At 39.4% G+C, this 22,512-nt stretch overlaps 1 protein-coding gene across 10 annotated transcripts in view; it reads left to right on the top strand.

Moving 5' to 3' along the window:
- The first annotated feature begins 2,764 nt into the window (after nucleotides 1–2,764).
- The window catches only part of MGAT1 (alpha-1,3-mannosyl-glycoprotein 2-beta-N-acetylglucosaminyltransferase), a 39,917-nt gene continuing 20,169 nt past the window's right edge, over nucleotides 2,765–22,512 (top strand). The window contains exons 1-3 of one of the 10 annotated variants that reach the window (XR_015731698.1): nucleotides 2,772–3,148; nucleotides 3,982–4,513; nucleotides 10,849–10,928. The gene's annotated coding sequence lies outside the window, so the exon portion shown is untranslated. Of the gene's footprint in view, nucleotides 3,149–3,981; nucleotides 4,514–10,848; nucleotides 10,929–21,240; nucleotides 22,138–22,512 lie in introns of those variants that run through there. The other 9 variants (XM_034421680.3, XM_034421686.3, XM_087883854.1 and 6 more) reach the window with 9 other exon arrangements.

Raw genomic sequence — 22,512 nt, 5'->3', positions numbered from 1 at the left:
CATGGCTTATTAAAATACATCTTAGTCACGTTGTACTCTTTCTCTCATATCTGAGCACACAGCATGGTTTGTTTTCAAAACTGGCAAAATGGCATTCTGGTTAATGCTTATTTTTATTTAAAGCATATGCTCGTGTATATAAAAGAAGACAAATGTTTGAGAAAGACAGACAGAATATCAGATTGGCTTTTTTAAAAACATCAAATTCCAGAAATACAAGTTATTTTTCAATTTGATTAGTATCAGAAAATTCATTTGACTTTTTCATGGTTTTTTTTTACCCACCAAGACTCTCGGCAAAAAGGTGTACCAACTAGCAAGTCAAAAGGCATGTGAGAAGAGCCATCCTAGGTCCTAGGACAGGGGTCTGCAACCTTAAATACTCATAAAGTCATTTGGACCCATTTTCCACAGAAAAGAAAATACCGGGAGCCACAAAACCTGTGTGGGCGTGGCCAACTCAATGTCACTCACTTCCACCGGTCACATGACCCTCCCTAGCCACACCTACCCAGCCAGTTATTAGAGCAGAGAACCAGTTGTTATAAAACACCGGGAACCACAAAATCCTTTTGACATTTCTCTCTGCCCCACTCCCCTCTCTCTCTGTATCTCTCTATGTCTCTCTCTCTCTCCCCCTCTCTCTGTATCTCTCTGTCTCTGCCCTGCCCACTTCTCCATCCCCCACCATCGCCTTTACCTTCTCAGGCCAGGCGAGGAGTGACTGGGAGGGGAGGGCGAGGGGCGGGGCCAGCCAGTGGTAGGGACAGGGAGCCACAGCAGAGATCCCAAAGAGCCACATGTGGCTCCGGAGCCGCAGGTTGCTGACCCCTGTCCTACGACAATACTTGCCTGACTCCACCCACCTCCCATATCCCACTGGGTGGGGGCAACAAAGACGTATTGGAGACTTCTGCACTGTTGGGGCCATACCATGCTTCTCTCACTTCTTGCCTTACAAAGTCACTACCTTTGCCTTCAGTTGCCTAATGTTACATGTAGTCAATTGAGTTTCATGCAATAAACAATTTTGATGGGAGAAATTGTGTTCATCTTAAGGGACACAGTAACCCAATTTTTGACAGTGAGGGCATCAAAGTGAGGGATAACTTCTGCCTTTTAGGATCAATCATCAACAGCAAAGGAACAAGCAGTGAAGAAACAGACTAGCCACGATAGAACAGACATGAAAGCTTTGGAAGAGATATTCTAATACTTTGATGTGTATATGGCTAGTCCTTGACTTACGATCACAACTGAGCCAAAATCTCTGTTAAGCAAGAAGGTTGTTAACTGAGCTTAGCCCCATTTTACGAGCTGTCTTGCCACAGCTGTTAACTGAATCATTGCAGTAACAAGGTTGTAAAATGAATCTAGTTTCCCCATTGACTTTGCTTGTCAGAAGGTCTCAGAGGTCACTGTAATTGTCATAAATACATGCTTAAACATCCTAATTTTGATCTCATGACCGTGGGAATGTTCCAATGGTCGTAAGTGTGAAAAATGGCCATAAGTTACTTTTTTCAGGGCTGTCCAGTGTGGTAAAGCAGTATATAAGTCTCAATTCTATTGCTATTGCTGCAACTTTGAACAGTCACTAAATGAATGGTTGTAAGTCGAGGACTACCTGTATACCTTCAAAGCTCAGAACTGTGCAAGCGATGGTATTCCCTGTGACAATGGAAATGAAAGATGGATAGGAAATATTTACATTTTGAAACTTTGTGTTGTTGGAAGAAAAATCCAGGTCCAGTTCCAAGCCGGGAATAAAATGGAAGCTGCTTAAGAAAGGAAGGTCTGTTTATTGATGACCAGAACCAACGCACATACACACACACACACAGCGTGCAGTTCTGGGACAGCTGACCAAATGGAGTTGAGAGTGGGTCGGTTTTTATACCTTCTTGATTCCTGTGGGGTCATATAGGGGTCATGGCTGACTCTATAGGCAAAAAGGGAAATGCAAATCCTAGGCGTTTGTCTGAGCTAATCTTGTCAACCTTTGGCTTGCCTAATTGAGTTGCTTATCTGGAGTCTCTGTCTGACCCAGTCTTTCTGAATGGATTATTAAATCTGCATTTCTAAAAGCTGGCCTCCTCAATTTCTGCTTGGGGCAAGGAGACTGGGGCTGGTTTCTGCCTCCCTTAAGATTTTTACCCCATTTCTCCTTTAGGGGAAATATTCTATCCTGTCTTTTTAACATTCCGCAAAATATTTCATTCTCTAGGTAGGAGGATGGGTGGTTGCTGACTTTCTACAGTGTTGGAGAAGAGTCCTCAGAATAGCATGGGCAGCCAAGAAAACAAGATGTATGGCTCAGTTACAGTGGCGATGGAGGCACCATTGAAAGATCTGAAGGTTGATGACAGCTCATTATGGAGAAATCTGTGTGATCACTAGGATGATACGTAACCAATCAATTAATTGCGATAGTTTTAGAGCAGGGAGTTATAAACACTGGGCTCATACTCGGCTTTTATTCTGCATTATTTTGAACTTTTGTAGAAGCCTAAAAAGGGCACCAACTACTTGCCCATTTCCACCTTCCAGCTCTAGAGAGAAAGGCTAATCGTTTCCCATTTCTACTCGGGACCGAACCCTAGTCTCAGCCGCTAGAGGGCGCAAGAGACTCACAGAAGCCACCAAAGAGCGCAAAGGCGTTACAAGAGGGGCGTGGCTTGAGGAGACTGGCAGGGCGAAGATTTGGAGCGCCGGAAGCAGTGAGGCGTGGCTAACGAGCCCAACCGTTTATGGCTTTTACGTCATCATATAAACAATTAAGTGTTAAGAAATGACGGAGAAGCTTCGCTATTAGGAAGGAGACGCCTTGTGGCCCCTGCGAGTGGGCGTGGCCCTTTCCAGTAAAGGAACGAAGTCATCTCCCCCACCCCTCCGTATCAGCAGAAAGAGGGGAGGAGGGAGAGGGCGTGCCTCCCGTGGAAGCCCCCTCCGCGGCGCGTGCGCTACGTTCGAAGGAAGGGGGCGTGGTTTCAGCCAGAGCAACGGAGGGGGCGCGAGGACGGGGGGAGGGGGGAGCGCTGGGGTGGTAGGACGGCTGGTTGCCATGGGTTCGCTTCCGGCGCTGCCAGGCGGAAGTGGCTGGAATTCTGGTGCTGGTTGGTGTCTGGCGTCGTCGCCGTCCGTTAGTGTAAGCGAGGCGAGGGGAGGGGGGGGTGGAGGTGAGGACGGAGCAGGCGGGACTCCCGTTTTCCCCTTGGCCGCTCGCAGGAGGGAGGGAGGGCAACAACGGCTCCCAGAGGGAGAGGGAGCAGTTTGGGGGAGGAACCGGGAGGGGGCGCGGGGCTCGTGGACCTCAGGACGCCAGCTTTCCTCTCCAGATAACCACCGTCTTATCTAATAAAACCTGTGGCGAGGTGAAGGAAGAGCCCCCTCCCTCCCCACCCAACGTTGCTGAGGAGAAGGAAGGCCGAGATAACGTTCAATTTTCGGAGGGGAACCTATGAGGAAAAACTCTATAAAAGATGGGTGCATTAAACCAACCGCGGCATTAATACCGTAGAAGAACATGGGGAGCAACCTAATATTGGGCCAGAGTATTGGTTTATCTAAGCCAGTATTGGCCTTCCTGATTGGCAGCTGAGATGTCAGTGGAGATCTCTCCCAGACTAGTTTTTGGCAGGGTAATAAGGGGGGATGGATTGAGTGGATGTACAGTAGGTGCATGGGCATCCCTATGTATATATATATATATGAGGGGCTGAATCTTTCTCGCCTTCCTTCTGGAGGTGAGGTGGCCGAGCAACTCTGTGGCTTCCATTTTTGGATCATGAGAAATGTCTTTGCTGAGCCTAACATTTTAGATTTTTTGTTATGGGAAGCAAAAGAAAAGAAACGTGGATAAAAGGAAAGCTTGAAGCCCAACTCTACTTCTGAAATTAGCGATTTACTGGTCGAAGCATGTGGCAGTAACTTATCCCAAGATCAGAAATGTTTTCTAATCCGGATTTACATGTTATGCAGGGCATGGTGGCTGAGGCTGGAACAACTGGAAGAAGACCCTGTATAGAGAGTTTAAATCCAGAACAATTATGCTTATTTGTGTTTGCCTTTGAAAACTACTCTATGGACAGATTTAAGTTTGAAGACAAGATCTGAGGAGTCAGCCAAGGATATGATAATGGGACCTTGTGCCTTGTGCACTCAACAGTACACGTACTGTAGAATGGACATCGTACTATAGAATGGACATCTACGTTATGAGATGGAAAATTCTTTAAGAACCTTAAAGACTTGAAGGGAATTACCTTGGGATCAGGAAACCAAGTCACAAACCCTGAAGTAGTGGCTGGGATTCCACAAATACTTTTTCATATTTCCAGCATAAGATCTATCTAGGCAATTAAAGAAACATCACTCATTTTGCTTTACCTGTTTGCACTGATTTTTCAAGAAGCAGCTTGGAAGGGGGAGGGGGGTGCCAAGAGGCCCCCCTCCCCCAAGAGAGGGCTTTTGGCTCTCTATCCTACATCAATGGAACAAGGATGTTTACCAGGTGAGATTTATTATAGTGGAATGGGATTGGGTATAATTCATTTGAGATATTTTATTTATAACGCTGGAAGAGCGTGGTTGCATGTCAATCTTCAAATCCATTTTTGGAATGTTATTGTGATTATTTTAAGTTTCTGGTCCTAGGAGCAGAATCTGTTAAAAGCCAATTTCCTCTCTTTAGATTTCTTTTTGTGTCTAATTTTCTTCTAGTATATAAGGTAAGTTAAGTTGATTGATGTTTGGCTTTCATTTATATATTCTTGGGCAGTGTTTCAATTTAGCTTCGTGGTCACAGTTCTTTAAATATTTGAACTTTCTTGTAAAAACAGATTTTTTTTATGCTGCCAGCACTTGAACATTTGCATATAGAACTTGGGCCTCCAAAAGATAGCAGTAATTAGTGCAAGAACAGGTTTTATGGTCCTATAGCCTGAAGAAATGTACACCTTTCTACAGTTTCATAAAGGGACTTCAAGGGAATCCAGGAATTGGGGCTATAAAGGCCATGTATAAATTTTGCAGGATAAGCCAATAATATATATGATAGTTACACTGAATGCTAATTGTACATATTGGTCCATGTAGATTCTTTTAGGATGATAATGAGACATTCTTTGATAAGTATTTTCAGGACCAATGTAGCTCTAATTCCTGGAAACTATTGTGAAAATGTTCCTATTCATATGTTCTGAATTATGCCAGATTTTATAGTCATTTGTACTGGGAAAAGGTGTGACTAGGACAATGCCCAATGTTGATCCTGCCATTTCTCAAGCCCAGTTTTAACCACATTTGACTAGAGTAGCTATCCTGGTATGGTAGTTATATCATGAGTTAATACACTCTTAAAATAATCTGCAACATTTTACAAGTAAAAGCTGTTGTGTATAAACTATATCATTATTTTGTTTAAAGCAACAGATACTTTAAATAAAACGTGTTTTTTTTTTTTAGTTTATGTTCATGTAATTTGCAGCACTCTGATGCAAATATGTTTTGACCAAAGATTTAAGCACCCTTCTTAAATAGGGATTCTGATAATACATTTTTAAAAAAATATCTGCATAATTTATTTCAAGCATAGCAAGGTTCAGAAGAGCCAGTAATTCTCTGCAAGTTGAATGTGGATTTCTTTTCAGATCATTCTGAATACTGAATTGGGCAGTTATTTTGAATTGGAGTAGGAAGATGAATGATAAACTAATTTATTCCGTTTAGATGCTGCATGATTCCAGATAACTCCGGGTACCTTACATTATAACAACAATAAAATACAGTGTAAATAATAAAGTACTACAAAGGACAAGAAAAGTATTCCAAATATGCTGGATGTGCCAAAATAAAAGAGGCTATATAGTTGTTTTTTTTCAACCAGTAGTACAGGGAAATGATAAATGGTATGACCTCTTAGCCAGGAAGACAAGGAACTGTGGTAGATCTCCAAGACATCAAGCTCTGCTAAGTAATTTATTACCATATAATATTAAATTAATGAAACATTATGAAAAGGGTTCCAGTGACCTGCATATCAAATACAAGCCCAGTTGATAATGAAATCAAGGTTCAAATTTCTGTGCCTCTTTCTCCCATGCGTCCAAGGTAATGGGCTAGAAGCCACTTCCTTTTGATTAGGAGGGACAGTCTCTACCTGGCCTAGTTCTGTTTAATGGACTGATCTCTTATCAGTCTCTTTGCTTTTAATTATGTGAGACTCTGCTGTCACAAATGATCTACAGTATAATTGATGAATTGATATACTGAAGTAATTACTGTATTTTTCGGAGTATAAGACGCACCTTTTTCCCCCTAAAAGGGGGTGAAAATTTAGGTGCGTTTTATACACCGAGTGTAGCCCTGCCCACCCACTGGCCCCCACCCTTTGACCTCTGCCTCCTCCTTGCAAGCTCCTTTCAGCTTCAGCACAGCCTAATTAGCACAAGTTGATTGGATCGGCCTCCCGACTCTCAGCTGATTTGTTCTCAGCTGTTTTGTGCAGGACTCTGCTGCTTGCTGCAAAGAGGTAAATTGCTGGAGCAGATTTTTTTTTCCTTGTGCTAATCAAGCTATGCTGAAAACGAAAATGAAAGTAAATAAAGCAGGCTATTTGCTGTTTGCTGCAATGAGGCAAAATTGCTCAGAGGCAGGAGGAGATTTCTTTTTCTTCTTTTCCTCACCAAAAAAGATAGGTGCGTCTTATACTCCGGTGAGTCTTATACTCCGAAAAATATAGTAATTTGAGTAATCAGACATATGCAGCCTCTGTGTTTAAATATACTATATGTATTGTATAGTACACGCTTTGTACACGTTGTTGACTAACAAATCAATGATGCTGAATATGCTTCCATGATAATTGATCGGGCTGACCCCCCCAAAGGAGGTTTTGGCCCACCTTTATCAGATGCTTGCAACCATTCATTTAGCGAGTGTTTGAAGTTACAGCGGTGATGAAAAAAGGGACATGTGACTAGTTCTTGCACATACAACCATTACAACATTCCCATGTGATCAGAATTCAGGCGCTTGTCAGCCAGTATGTATTTGCAATCCTGAGTCATGTGATTGCCATTTGCAACCTTCCCAAGCTTTGCTAACTAAGTCAATTGGGGAAGCCAAATTCAGTTCACAACTGTGGTGATTCATTTAACAACCCTGACAAAAAAAAAGTTGTAAAATCGGGCACAATTCAATAACTGTCTTGCTTAGCAATGAAAATTCTAAATTGCAGTTGTAAGTCAAGGACTACCTGTATGGAATACAGGACTTCCCCTACCCATGACTCTGCTTCTAATTATATAATCAGAGTCTGCTGGAGGCTCAGCAGACTGATAGCATTGTGATTAACACCAGCTGTCTGCAATTACTGTAAGTTTGAATCTCAACAGGCTCAAGGTTGACTCTGCCTTCCATCCTTTCTAAGGTAGGTAAATTGAGGAGCCAGTTTGTGGGGGCAATAAGCTGACTCTATAAATATACAAAGTATGAAGGCTATTGCTTAACGAATTGTAAGCCGCCCTGAGTCTCTGGAGAAGAGCGGCATATAAATCAAATTAAAAAAAAAAAAAAGAATTCTTGCTTTCAATATTGATTTTTTTCACACAGAGAGGCATAAAAGCTTGTGAAGAAATCATGTGATCTTTTTAATTTTTATTAATATTTTTAAAAGAAACGAGCAAGTAAGCAAAAGGAGAAAAGAAAAAAAACTCAGAGAAATATGTAAGTGGACAAAGTAATGATTAAGATTGTACAGTTAGTGCTCAGTATATCTTTGATTAGAAATCAACCATAAAAAACATTGTTGCATTTAAGTCATAACATTTTAACAGAAGGAATTTTGATATCGAGTGAAGCGTAAATCTCCGCTTTTTCTTCTTTAAGAATACAAAGAATACCTACTGAAAAAAGTATAGATAAAACATTAGTTTTTAACTATTTGTCATACTTTGCTTAACATATAATATTTATAGACATTTTAAAAAGCTTATTGAAATTGGTTCTTTTCCTCTTAAAAGTTGTACTCTGGATACTTATATTTTACTTACTGTGCAGTGCGCAATATGTAATATGTATGGGACCCATTCTTACTTAAACTTGATTAAACTTCTGTTGTGAATATATGCTGTTACTTTTGCTATTATTGCATATTCTCTCAAATCTAAGTTTTCAGTCTGATATTTTAGGTAACACATCTCTTTTTCAACATTGGGCTAAATTTATCCTTGCTGATGTAAACAGTATCTTAGTGATTGTTTTTGTTTTGGAATTATGCCTAGTAAGAAGAATTGTGGTTTCATGTCAAATCTGATTTCTAAAATTCTCTGAATAATGCTGTGTGTTTCTTTCCAGTACTTTGGGGGCTTTTTACATGTCTAACACATCTGATAAATTTTTTTTTCAGGATTATGACATTTCCAATAATTACTGCTACATGATTTGTCAATGTTGGCAATTATTGAGAGAGTTGTATACCATCTATAAATTTTTTTCTATTGGTTTCCTCATAACTTACAACCTAGAGTAAATTTTATATTCCATAATTCTTTCCTTTGTTGGTTTATGATTGTTTCTTTAAGGTTTAAAACATTTTATCATGCAGTTTTTTATTTCTATGGTTTCCATATGAGCTTATATATACTATACATCCTAGTAAATGGCCTTGATTTTGTATGAACATTTCAAGTTCCGTCTTATTTCTTAGAAGCCCTCCATCATTTTTTAGGTCACTTTAATTCTTCCAGAATAAAATGAAGAATTCATGTGTGATCCTAAAGAGTCTCCCCCGTGGCTAATCAGTTCAGTTTGAGGGCATAGAACTACTTCCTTTGCATGAAATTGGGATTAACCATTTTGGCTCAGATATGAGTCACATGTGGATGGATCCAGGAAAAGCTCATGTGTCAACAATGACTTGTGTTCAAGAAGATCTCTTTTACTGTCAGAGCTGCAGGAGAAAAAGGCTTCTTTGTTTTGCTCAATCTGCTGAGTTATCCAGTTCTTCCATTCTTGCTAAATAATTATTTGTGTTTTTTTTATAAGAGTGCCTATATTCTATAGCAAAACCACTGCTCCAGGAAGAAATCACTGTGTATTTTAAATAAATAAACATAATGATTTAGTAAACTGCCCAAAAAAAAAAAAAAAGTTTAATGGCCTTTACAAGAATGATATCAGCTCACTGGATTGGCTAATAGCCTGTTCTCAGATAGTGTCTAGGAAGCAATTGATAAAATATGAAGACATTTCCCCCTGATCAGCAGATGGTCAGTTATGCTGCCTTCATATGTGATAACTTCCATTTAGTTATCAGACTAAATGGAAGTTATCACATATCATCTGATATGTCATCTGGTGGTGGTTTTTGTAGGGAAAATAGGAGGAAGGAGTATTAAGTATGTTTGTTGCCTTGAGTAATTTATAAAAATTAAAAGGGTGGGATATAAATAAAATCTAAATTTATAAATTGACTTAATCTTTAGTTTTGTGATGAGTCATGAATTGCTGAGGTTTATTGAACAAGTTTGATATAGTCTAGTGGGTGAATAATGACCATTACACTCTTTGAAGCTCTGAGATTTAGAGTTCAGCACAGGCTAACACGAATTCAGTGTTCTAGGAACGTGTACATGTTCTGGAGAAGAACTAATTTTATTAGCATTAAATATTGAAATCCATTTCAGTGCAGTTGTATGGCTTGGCAGAATGTATGAATAAACAGTGCCAAGCTCAGAGATTTTTGCAAAGCTAGAAATCTTTGACTGGTTATGCTGAGGTTTTATGCTCAGTGTTTGATTGCCAGTGTGGTAGATGGGGAATTCTGAAAGTTGAGGTTTACACTGCTTAAAGTTGCCAAGTTGGAAAAACACTGATATAAATGTTTAAAGAACTGTGATGCTGTGTAATACAGCTTCATATTTTGGCTCAGCCAAAACTTTTTTTCTGGCTAGTCTCGATGCAAATGCTTTCCCTCGACATAACAAACAATTGTACTAAGTAAGGTAGTCCTCAATTTATGATATCAATTGGGACCAGGCTTTTTGTTGTTAAGTGAGTCACACCTAATTTTACAATCTTTTGCCACAGTTGTTAAGTGAATCAGTCAAGTAAATCCAGTTTCCCCCATTGACTTAGTTCATCAGAAGTTGGCTGGGAAGGTCGCAAATGGCGATCACATGACCCCAAGACACTGCAATAGTCATGAATAATATGCTGGTTTTTCATGTTTCTGTGGGGATGCTGCAACAATTGTAAGTGCGAGAGTACTGGTTATAAGTCACTTTTTTCAGTGCTACTGTAAAATGTTTGTGAGTTGAGGACTACTTCTATAGAGGGAGAAAAAGTCTCTTCAGGGAACCTGAAGTTCAGGAGTAATCATACTATAAACCCTAACCCTTACCATAAGCTCATTGGCCTATGGTAGCCCTGAATACTTGGACAGAGTTTTTCAATCTCAGCAATTTTAAGGTATTTGGATTTTATCTCCCAGAATACATTTAAAAATGCCAAGGTTGAGAAACACTGCTCCAGGGCAATGACTCGTGTTACCTTTGACTTTAAAATGGTTGCACAGTTTTTGTGACACCAAGAAGATGCAAATTTCCCTTCTTCACTTCTCAAAAGGGATTTTTTAAAAAAATAATAAGAAAGAGCAATATTCAGCAGATCATTATGCATACTGAAAAATGTTTGCTAGGCAGTGATCTGTTTCTCTCTGCCTCCTTAATACAACAGAAGCCATGCAATCAAAAAAAATAATAATGTGGCCCTTTAGCAACTAAGAAATACATTATCTTGGATGTCATATTTATATGATAATGGTCTGTGTTTTAATCTTTACAGGCTGCCCGGAGTCACTGATGTGAGAGAGGTGGCCACGCAAACAATTTAAATAAAATAAAAGTAAAGATAAGTTACGCAAACATTTGTGGGATGTATTCATTTCATAGGATAGATTGAATTTTAGGTTTATTGGGACATAATATACCTCCTGTATCTTCTGGGCTAGGGAGTAAATAGAAAACAATTGAGAAATGCAAAAGATGCCACCCTTACGGTTACCTTCTTTATAGCGATTGCCGTTGCACGTAGACACAACAAAAATACCCGCCTGACCAGCTGGCTTTGCCTCACCACCTCCCTATTGACATTCAACCAATTTAATAACATTCTGTCTGGTTGGCTCGCTAAAGCCACACCATTCCGTTTGGTTGTATATTTTTGCACACGTTGTTCCTGACACTCTGTTCTTGTCTCTACTTTGAGTTGGCAGTAGGAAAAGCTAGGTCATATAGCTTAATTGGGGAAAGCAGCAAAACTTTGAAGAGAGTGCTGCTGGCAATTGGTGACAGGTCTTTAAAAAAGTAGGTCAGGATGGAAAAGTTTTATAGGATGAATGCTGGCTGTTCTGTGGTTGAGCAGAGGACAGATCTTGCCATTCTGTGGCCAATGCTAATAAATGATCCAATCAAGAAAGAATGCCACTGGCCTGTGGGCATATTATATGGAATATTTAACAAAATTTGGAAGATCACAAATCAGCACTGCCAGAAAAGTGGAATTTGGTGGGTATTAACTATTTTGGAGGGTTGCATTTTTTAAGTATCTCTGTGGAAAACTTTTTATGGGCTTCTAATATTCACAGAGGGGATATGGTGGCTCAGTGGCTAAGACGCTGAGCTTTTCGATTGAAAGGTCCGGCAGCTCAGCGGTTCGAATCCCTAGTGCCGCGTAACAGGTTGAGTTCCCGTTACTTGTCACAGCTTCTGCCAACCTAGCAGTTTGAAAGCACGTAAAAAATGCAAGTAGAAAAATAGGGACCACTTTTGGTGGGAAGGTAACAGCGTTCCGTGCCCCCTTGGCATTGAGTCATGCCGGCCACATGACCACGGAGACGTCTTTGGACAGCGCTGGCTCTTCGGCTTTGAAACAGAGATGAGCACCTCCCCCTAGAGTCGGGAATGACTAGCACATATGTGCGAGGGGAACCTTTACCTTAATATTCACAAGAAAGGCATACCCAAATCATTTGTAGTTATAAGTCCTGGCCTGTTTTCAGCAGTTACAGCTGTCTAGAAACTTTTGTAAATGAACTGAAACAGATTTTGAGTACTTTGACATTGTCATTTTTATATGCTTTCATTCTGGACAATATAAACTTTTCTCTGGGGAAAAATAAAACTCAAATATGTAATTAGGAAATACTCCTCATAGCTGTGAGCAGACATATGCAAGACTTTTGTGGTCTGGCAGTCTTAGAATGGCTATGTACAAAAAGCTACAGGTAGTCCTTGGGTTACAGTGATATTTGGGACCAGGATTGCTGTCGCTAATCAATATAGTCATAAAGTACAACATTAGTGATGATGTTGTCCCAGTCCTGATTGCCACTATAACCCAAGACTACCTGTAAACCTATTGTTCATAATCATCCTAAATTGGATAACAACATTCTTGCATATGGTAATGCAATGTTTTACCTTTTAATTATATTTTGGCCCAGAGACCCTTTCAATCTTACTTTATTCTCCCATTTTGATATGGATCTATTTTTGCTTCCATTGTTTATGTAAGTACTCCTCATATAAACTTGTTCAGCAACCATTCAAAGTTATGATGGCACTGAACAAGGACTACTTGCAACAGGCTCTTGTAATTGTGGCTGTCACAGTGTCTCAGTCATGTGGGCTCCATTTACGTCTTTCAGTGCTGACTTTCAACGATAGGGAAGCAGATAGGAAGTCACAAATGGCAATCATGTGATCACAGGTCACTGCAATGGCATGGGATTTGCCTAGCTGCAACTGGGACTGCCAAAACTGCTGTCGTAAATCAGTATGATTGCATGACATTGCACCTTATGACAGCATCACTTAATGACAGAGTTCTCAATCCCAATAACTTTCAGTAAGCAAGGACTCCTTGCATCCCCTAGAAAATATTGATATGATGACTTGACTAACGTTAGCCTGCTGTGCTCTCTCCCTCCTGTAAGCAGAAGTGGAGGAAGAAGATAAATAAATGTTCACATTAGAAATTTCCTTTGAATTTGCAGTCACCTTATCATCTAGTACCCTGCTTAAGTATATATGTTAAGTACATGGGGAACTATGATAGGAGAAATATACATAGGTGATAGTGGGTAAAAGGAGGAAGCAACATATTTATAGGGGTCACTCATGAGGTTCTAATGGGTTAACAGATAGATGGAATTATTCAGACTTCCATTCAAATCAGAAACCTGTGTTTCATTACAGCGTTGTTTTTGTGCTTTTCTTATTAGCTCAAAGTAAATATATTATCAATCTATCAAAAGGGGCGATAGGAAGTGTATATAAAAACATGTTAAATTTAGGCACAGTGAATTAGAGTGAAACCTTTTGGAAACCGCACTTTCCAAAAAATAGAAAAAAAATGAGGATTCTCATGTTTAGATGTTGGGCTTTAGGTTTGAACAATAAATATCGCAGCTTCATCCCAAGTTCACTGCAAATATCAAATATATCTTTTTTACTTTAAAACATGTGATGTACAAAAAAGCATTAGACCTACTTTTTTAAAACAATGCTGTTGTGGTACTTTATTTCACTCCGAGCCCAAGGGCATGCTGCAGCAAACCACAGTGCTGTTTATACATTTCTTAAAAGAACAAAGCATAACCAAATAATACTTATTGTAAACTTACTTGAAAGTTCAAGTAGACAGTATTTTGAAGATTGTTGGCAACATGCCTCATACTTCGAAAACTATCTTTAGGGTAATTTTAATTCTTTTTTCAATACAGTAGTGCATCATTAATGTTCCTAAACAAGGGATAACATACATTAAGGAACCAATTCAAATTTGTTCGGTTTTGCCAAGGTTACTAACCCATTAATATTTTTACAAGAATTCTTTTAGGATTGCTTGCTCTTCATGCAAAATCATTGCTTCCTCACCTGGAAACAATTCTTATTCATCACTATCTGAATTGCTTACAAAATTTAGCAAAGATTTCTTCCAAAGATTGTTATGTGCGTATGTGTGTATCAGTCTGTTAAAATACCAAGATGTTTGCCGTGAAAGGGTGGAAAAGATTTTCACTGAAAAAGAGAAATGCTAAATTGGAAATGACAACTTAAAATCTTTCTGATCTAAAATGAAATTGTTTTTAAGTATTTTAAGCCATTGAAATGAGAGTAGAACTGATAAAATGAGTGCATTATCTCAACAGGTGTCCGTCCACAATGACGTAGCAATTTTCAGATTTGAACAATTTGAGAGCCAATTATAGTAGTTGGAAACTAAAATAGGCACATTTGCCTTGCACAGGAAATGCTTGTGTGTTCGGTTTACTATTATCTGTTCATTTTCTAGACTGATCTTCTGCCTTTAAGAGTTTTATAAACAGAAAGATAGCAGACATTTGACATGCTTTATTAATGTATTTTTAGCTATATGTTGTCTATGGTCCCCATAGACAATATGTAGCCATGAATATGGTATTCGTGGACTAGAAGAGGCCGTATGTCATGAGGCCACCAACTGTATTTCATGATGGAAGTATCTAGCCCAGAAAAAAATGTTTTTTAAAAAATAGATGTGGCTGAAAGAAAAAGTTCTCACCAATAATCTATTTTATTAAACATTATGAATGTTGCCTTATATGTGGATATAAACCTGTTTCAGATGTTCAATCTCTTCATAGCTGTTATCAAGCATGATGCCCAGACGGAGCAGATAGGAGTCAGTACCTTGTATATGTACTGACATACAAAGTACTTGTTAATAGAATAGAGTGGACAACCGTTTGTCTGAAATGGTATAGCATTTCCTGCCTGAGTGGGGGTGGGGGGGTGGGGGTTGGACTAGAAGACCTCCAAGGTCCCTTCCAATTCTGTTACTTGGAATTTGTCTCCGGTGCATAAGTTCTCAGTGCCCGTACAAACAACAAAGTGATAAATCATAAATTGTAAATCATAAGGCACAGTCATAAATCATAAGATACAAACAACAAAGTGATAAACCATAAGATACCAATAGGAGAATGTAATAAGAAAAATGAGAAGGATAATAGTGATACAGCCCTCCTACATGGCTAAATATCCTTAGGCATAAGACAGTGCTGTGGGAATTAGGTGTTTAGCAGAGTAATGGCATGGGGGAAAAACTGTCTTCATGACCAGTTGTTTTGGCATGCAATGCTCTATAGCTGTGTCCCAAGGGGAGGAGTTGTAACAGTTTATATCCAAGATGTGAGAATCTGTAGATGCTTTCTCAGCTTTCTTTCTAACCTGTGCAGTATACAGGTCCTCAATGGAAGGCAGTTTAACAAGTTTGTTTAAAAGAATGGATATAAACCAAAATAATGAGTTATATAGCATTATATACTTCAGAACAGAGAGGAGAAATTATCTAGTAGGTGGATTTCATCCATCTAAGAAGTTTTCTTCTTTTGCCTATTTTTCCCAGCTTAGAGTTAATCATCTCGGGCCACTTTATTAACTACTCTATAAAAATATCTTCTGAAATCTTAAAAGTTACCGGATTCATTGAGTCATGAGCTAGAACCTACTTCAGAAGGTGCAAAGGCCATTGTCTCTGTTACAGTAATTACGCCTAGAAACAAGGAAGGAAATTGGATGGAAAGGCTTTGAATTTGTTCACTGAAACTTTTATTTAAAGCAGTTAAGCATAATGACTGTTCATAATAACAGAACAGTCGAAAGAGAACACACATGATTCCAGGTCAGCATATACTAGGGTCTTCTGTAATATTATTACCTAAGTAAATTTATGGAGCTGTCATAGATAAATTGTAGAACTTGGCTTAGTTTCTGGATTTGTTACTGAGGTCAAGCAACTGTGATAAAAGATTTAAAGCCAGGACAGAGCTTTTTTTCCTCCTTCCTCCATAGCATTCATGCTTCTCCACATTTGTTTCAGTTCAAAGCTGGATTGAATTTGGGACTTGCTAAAAAGGAACAAAGTATGCTTAACACACACACACACATTCAGTGTTCTGAGTACTGATTTCTACAGCCCAAAGCCAGCCACGGAGTTTGCCATTAACGATAACAGGTGTACAAACAGAGAAACCAGAAAGTTTCCAGAATGCAAAGTGTGGTCTTGAAGCAGTTCTAACGGCTTTTTTTTTTCTTTAGTGCTAGAAATTCCAGTCCTAGTTATGCTTGATGGTCTTACTCAACTGAAGATAAACCGAGTCTGTTTTTTTCCTGTTTAACATCTGGTGCCTTCTTGAAAATGCTGAGTGGTTTTTTTCCAGAAAAAGGCCTTGCTGCTTGAGGAATGCAGGACGCTGTTCTTTGAGCCCAAGCTCTCTCAGCTCTAATAACTAGACACAAGAACAGTTTTTTCCCAAATGCCATCACTCTGCTAAACAAATAATTCCTTCAACACTGTCAAACTACTTACTAAGTAGTAAGTACTGTCAAACTACTTACTAATGCAGACTTACTAAGTCTGCATTACTATTAATCTTCTCATCGTTCCCATCACCCATCTCCTCCCACTTATGACTGTATGACTGTAACTTTGTTGCTTGTATCCTTACAATTTATATTGATATTGATTGTTTCCTGATTGCTTATTGGTACCCTGTGACTATCAATAAGTGTTGTACCTTATGATTCTTGATGAACATATCTTTTATGTACACTGAGAGCGTATGCACCAAGACAAATTCCTTGTGTGTCCAATCACACTTGGCCAATCAAAAATTCTACTCTATTCTATTCTATGCTTCCCCAACTCTTCTTTATAGAGATATGAGTCTATGCTTGTAGTAATAGTTCACCCTGCATGATCTTATAATTAATTCTCCCAGACCTAATAGCTGGGAGCCATAGGTAGGCAAAGGACCATTTAGGCAAGGGAACATTATGCAGCAATAAGCTAGATAAGAACTCCTGAAGTTTCAGGAGAAGGCACTTGTACGCCTTTGTACAAGTTTGACTTCATTGTTGACTGCATAGCTCAGCAAAATTATAAATTGGTCCAGTGATCTTTTTAAGTCTATCTTTCTGATTTAACAGAAAGTCATCTTCCTCAGTGTTATTTTTAAACATTTTGGGATACAAGTAGTCCTTGCTTTCCAATCGTTCATTCAGTGAGCATTAAAAATTGCAATGCCACAGAATCAAGAGAGTTACAACTAGTTCTCAGAGTTCTGGCTGTTGCAGCAGACCCATGGTCACATCATGATTTGGGTACTTGGCAATGGCTGCACATTTATGATTGCCATTTGCAGCCATCACAGGCCAGTTTCCAACCTGCAGTTGGCAGGAAGTCACAAGTCATAGTCACTTGACATCACACCCCAACGACCTGGGTGCTTACCTTAATGGTCACATGACGATGGTGATGATTTTCATTTTACTACCATGTCATTTAGGAAAAGAGTTGTCAGTCCCAATTACAGTCAGTAAGTGAGGAATACCTGTAATTGAAGAATATGCTGGCCCTGAATGGTGCACATCTAATTAATTACAGTTTATTACTGTTATTTGCTACTGATTTTAACATTGACTGAGCTGCTCAGGGTCTATAGAAATGAAGCAGCATATAAACTGAGGTAATAAAAACACCATAAGCAAAAATATAGAGAAAACAAGCTCTTATAATTAAAATATAATTAAAATTATAAGCAAAAAATAACATAATCTGTAAAATATATTTCAGCAAACCTCTTAGAATATTACATGAATAAAAATGTTTTCCTCAGCTACTAAAAGAATGGAGATAGTCTTGTTTTCCTTTTCATGGTCTTCCAGAAATCTGGAGTAATAGCCAAGATGGCCTACTTTCAAGTCCTTTTAAAAAATGCCAGAAGTGTTAGCAAGCAAGACAACACTTCTTCTATTGCAGATTCTTAAAATCTGAGTAAGCTTGTGTGGTGCATTTGTGGTTTCTCAGTTTGAATTGATAAAGAGTATCGGGCTTTGCGGGTCATAATTATCACTTTGAATTTTATTCAGAACCTGACTAGTGGTTAATGAAACTGATTAGGATTGAATATACTCTCCATAATTTACTAGTCAGTACTGCATCTGCAAGGATTGTGAATTGACTGCAGTTTTTACAATTGAACAGCTAAGGCAGGGGTGTCAAACTTGCATCGGCACGGAATCGTCACGTGACATATCGTGACTTTTTTCCCCCTTTGCTAAACCGGGCGTGGGCATGGCCAGTGTGTGATGCATCTGGACTGCGGGCCGGCAAATTTGACAGCCCTGAACTGAGGCATCATTTATATTGTGCAGACACATCTACATGTGCTGTCGAAAAAATTATTTTCATGAAGGATTGGACTCATTTGAGCAAATTTAAATGTGGGGTCAAGGTATTATTCTATTACATTGATAAGCTAGAAGACAGAGGATTGGAATTTCTTTTTGCCATCAATATTTATGGATCACGTGCATTGAATTTGGAGATTTTAATACAGGTAGTCCTCGATTTACGGTTACAATTGAGCCAAAAATTTGGCTTGCTAAGTGAGACATTTGTTACGTGAGCTTTGCCCCATTTTATGACTTTTCTTATCACAGTTGTTAAGTGAATTGCTGCAGTCGTTATTATAGTATATGATTGTTTAGTGAATCTGGTTTCCTCATTGACTTTGCTTGTCAGAAGTTTATAAAAGGTGATCACACGACCCTGGGATACTGAAACCGTCATAAACATGAGCCTGTTGCCAAGCGCCTGAATTTGAATCACGTGACCATCAGGAATGCTGCAATAGTCATAAATGTGAACAATCATAACTCCCTTTTTTTTTGTGCCATTATAATTTTGAATGGCCACTAAATGAACTGCTGAAAATTGAGGACTACCTGTATTAGTCTCTAAGATGAATTTTCCTCATAGCTATTTATGCTCAGACATTAACATTTATGTAGTGCTTCTTTTATAAGTGCCTTTATTTTAGTCCATTGCCTTCTAGGCAATGTGGAGGAAACCCAGTCCAAGTGTGAGGAAAGTACTTGACCTACTGATCAGTCTGTCAGCACTGAGTAGCTGCTTCTTAACAGATGCTGCATTTTGAGTCAAAGAGCTACTGGTGTCGTATCTGTAGGAGAACCTGCTTTAGGACTGATCAGGATCTGGACAGATGACTAATACTCTCTTTTTACGTCTTAAGCAACATAGCCTTTGGAAAAGCTTTGCCTTTACAATGCATCCCAGCTGCACATTCCTTTTGTGAGCCAAAATGTAAGGAAATGAGAGTGAGCAGCTGAGGCGATGGGAGAGTCCTGCCCAAAGCCTCTTATACAGTTTGGAGCAAGTAATGGTGGACAGAAACTTGAAGAGCAGTTTATTGATGTCTGAGTTACATGAAAGAAAGTGGCTTAAGGAGGGAAGATGGGGTTTTTTTCCCCCCCTTGAAGGTCACGTGCCAAATTGCACTGTCAACCTTCTGCTTCTCTTTCCCTCTGTCTCTTCAAGAAACTAGTTCTGAAACTATTGTCCTTTCTGGAATCAATTAATACCAGTTATCTCTCTGGATATCCTTTCTGGCATTCGAGCCATTCTTCCTTCCTGCCTGTTCTTGTGGAAAGACATGTTATTCCCATGGTCAGAAGTCACGTGATATAAAAACCATAATATTATAGAAAGAATAAATTCAAACCCCATGATTTAAATCTTTGTGGTAGAAGTTTCCATGCTACTAAACAGTTCAGTAGAACTACATCTCTTTTGGATTTGGATTTTCTGTTTTGTTTTTTTTAATTCATCTTAATATTATAGAGAAGATCAAGCATGATGCAGATTTCTCTTTCCCATTAGTGTTCAGGCAGCTGGGCTGTAGATGGAGGTGGAGATAGAGCTTTTCCTTATTTTATGTCTGGCTTTCTCCTTGTTCTTTTGCAGACAGACGTTTGATTTATTCTAATAAAAGTGAACTTAATTAGGAAGACACAAAGAAAGTTAGAGTGCTTTTCTCGAATGTTTTTCTCTAGAGTCCAAACCTCTTGATAACTGATTTCATGGAATTGTCTGGAAAGCAAAACCAAATGTAATCACTTTAGAAGTGCTGCTGGTAATGATATATAAACACTAAAAGACTTTGTAACTTCCATTATCTGGTTCAGTTAAAACTCATCCTCTTAAATTAATTTGATTTCCAATAGAATAAATAAAAAAATCATCTTCCTTCCATTCCATCTACAAACACTTTTAATTGGAAAGAATTTAAAGTAAGTCTAGGGTTGCTTAAAAGATCAGGCCTGCGCAGTAAGTACAGTGCTCAATTGCAGAAGGGTGCTGTTCTATGTGAACATAAGCTTTTTAAGACAGCTGCATCTTTCCCAGCTCCATAGCAGCTGCAGTGTACAGTTTTATAATCCCAGGACAGCTGCTTTAAAGAGTTGCAGATGGGTGCTGTGTGTTCATGTTCTGAAGCACCTTTTGGGGATTAACTCAAAGCACCACGTAGCTCTTTGAATTCCTCTGTCGCAGAACAGATAATACAGGTAGTCTTTGACTTGCAGCCATTTGTTTAGTGACTGCTTGAAGTTACAGTGGCACTGGAAAAAAGGGATTTATGACTGTTTTTCCCACAACCGTTGCAGTGTCCCCATGGTCACATGATCAAAATTCAGTCGCTTGGCAACTGTTGGGGTTTTTTTTTTTTATGATAGTTGCAGTGTCCTGGGATCATGTGATCCCCTTTTGCGACCTTCTGGCAAGCAAAATCAAAATGGGAAGCCAGATTCACTTAACGGCCATTTTACTAACTTAACAACTGCAATGACTCACTCTAACAACTGTGGCAAGAAAGGTCATAAAATGAAGCTTAACAACTTACTTAACAACTCTCTTGCTTAGCAACAAAAAAGGGCTCAATAGTGGTCGTAAGTCAAGGACTACCTGTACCTATAAACTATGCTAGTTGCACCTTCCCATTCGGTCAGAGATCATTGTGCTGGTGGAAGAGTCAACAAATAGAGCCCAGCAAGAATGACAGGCTCGTGCTTCCTCTCTACCTTCCAGCTCCTGTTCCATTACAGGACTTGGGTGGGGTGGCCGCAGTCTGGATCTAATGCACAAGAGACCTGTTTGTTTTGACTGGTGGTTCCATACAGTTCTGCTTTCCCCATCCTGTATCCTGTTTATTCCTGAACAGCTTTCTCTTTAGATTGTCCAAAAGGAACAAGCCAACAATTGACTGGGAAGAGAATAGTTAATGGTTAACTCTCTTCTGTGGTGAAACGTGGCAGCAGAAATTAGCTCATTGTGGTCTTTGCTTACTTTGCTAGCTAATCATCTCCAGGAAAGCTGTTTACCAGAGTCTTTTTCTCAGTATTTTTAACAGTCATCTTCTACCGGGAATTTGTGTTCATCTTTTCCCTATTACTGCTATTGAAGTACTGACGCCCTATCCGACATGGACGGCTAAAAAAACAGGACCTCATTTGATTTTTTTTCCCCCAACTGGCTAATTGCACCTTGATAAGAATCGTGTCATATGATGTGAAAGCAGGAATTAGAATCTGTTTCCTGCTTTGACTTTAGTGGAGTTGCGGCATCTAGTGCAATGCCACTAATGGAAGTAAAAATCCCAGCCTTCATTTTTTCCCATGTTTGTCAGGGCAGCAGCTCTAGGATCGCAAAGGCCTAACTAAAAATCCAGCCATGTAAGAGAGTGAGAGCTTGTCTTGCCAACTTCAGCTGCTCTGTGTACGTTTGTGAGTATTTAAATTATTTATTCTGGTATTTCCCTGTGGCTTTGGGTGTGTGTGAAGCTTCAGCCTTCTTCTCTGCTCAGGTTGGAGGGAAGAAGAGGCCCTGACTTCCTGACTGCGAGGGCTGTCCTGTGCAACCTCTTTAACCCTGCCCTCCCTCCCCCTCCAAGGGAGGGGTCGTGATTTCGACTTCCCCTTAGGGAAATGAAACAAGCGTTCAGGGCTTCAGACTTGGCAGGGCTGCTGGCCCAAGCATTGCTTGCTCTTTTACTCTGTATCCTCACACAAGATCTGACAGAAAGCGGGAACTTTGCTGCCTTCTTGCCAATCGGAATTGGATCCTGGTAGCAAAGATTTTCCAAGCGATTAATGGTGCCTGACGGACAGCAGCTTCATCACCATGGACGAGAATGGAGAGCGGTAGAGGAAAGGGCAGAGAAAACAGGTAAAGGCAGAACTTAACCGCAGAGTGTTCTTGAGCTGGATTTATTTCTGTGCTGGGACACAGGAGATGTCTCCAAAGGAGGCTTGATAATCTGCTTAGTTAGTATGTGTTGATTTAAACAGCTTTGGTAGAGAGAGGAAAACGCTTGTACCAAGTGTGTGACAAGGATATGGTGGTGATGGTACAAGCTGAACTTTTTCTTTTCTTCAAAAAATGCTGTACAGAGAGAAGATTAAGGAGCACTGCAAGCAAGAGTTTAAAGTAGTGAGGACCTTTGAATATTTCTAAATTCTAGCTGTACTCAGTAACTCTGTGGTGCACAGAAGGATCATAAGGAATATGGCGTGTAGGGACAGTATAAGCAGTCATGTAAGA

Source organism: Pantherophis guttatus, chromosome 2 (assembly GCF_059756535.1).
Source record: "Pantherophis guttatus breed Tessera chromosome 2, ASM5975653v1, whole genome shotgun sequence".
Lineage (NCBI taxonomy): Eukaryota > Metazoa > Chordata > Lepidosauria > Squamata > Colubridae > Pantherophis > Pantherophis guttatus.
The sequence above is the reverse complement of the archived record's forward strand: the minus strand, read 5'-3'. Positions and strand labels throughout refer to the sequence as shown.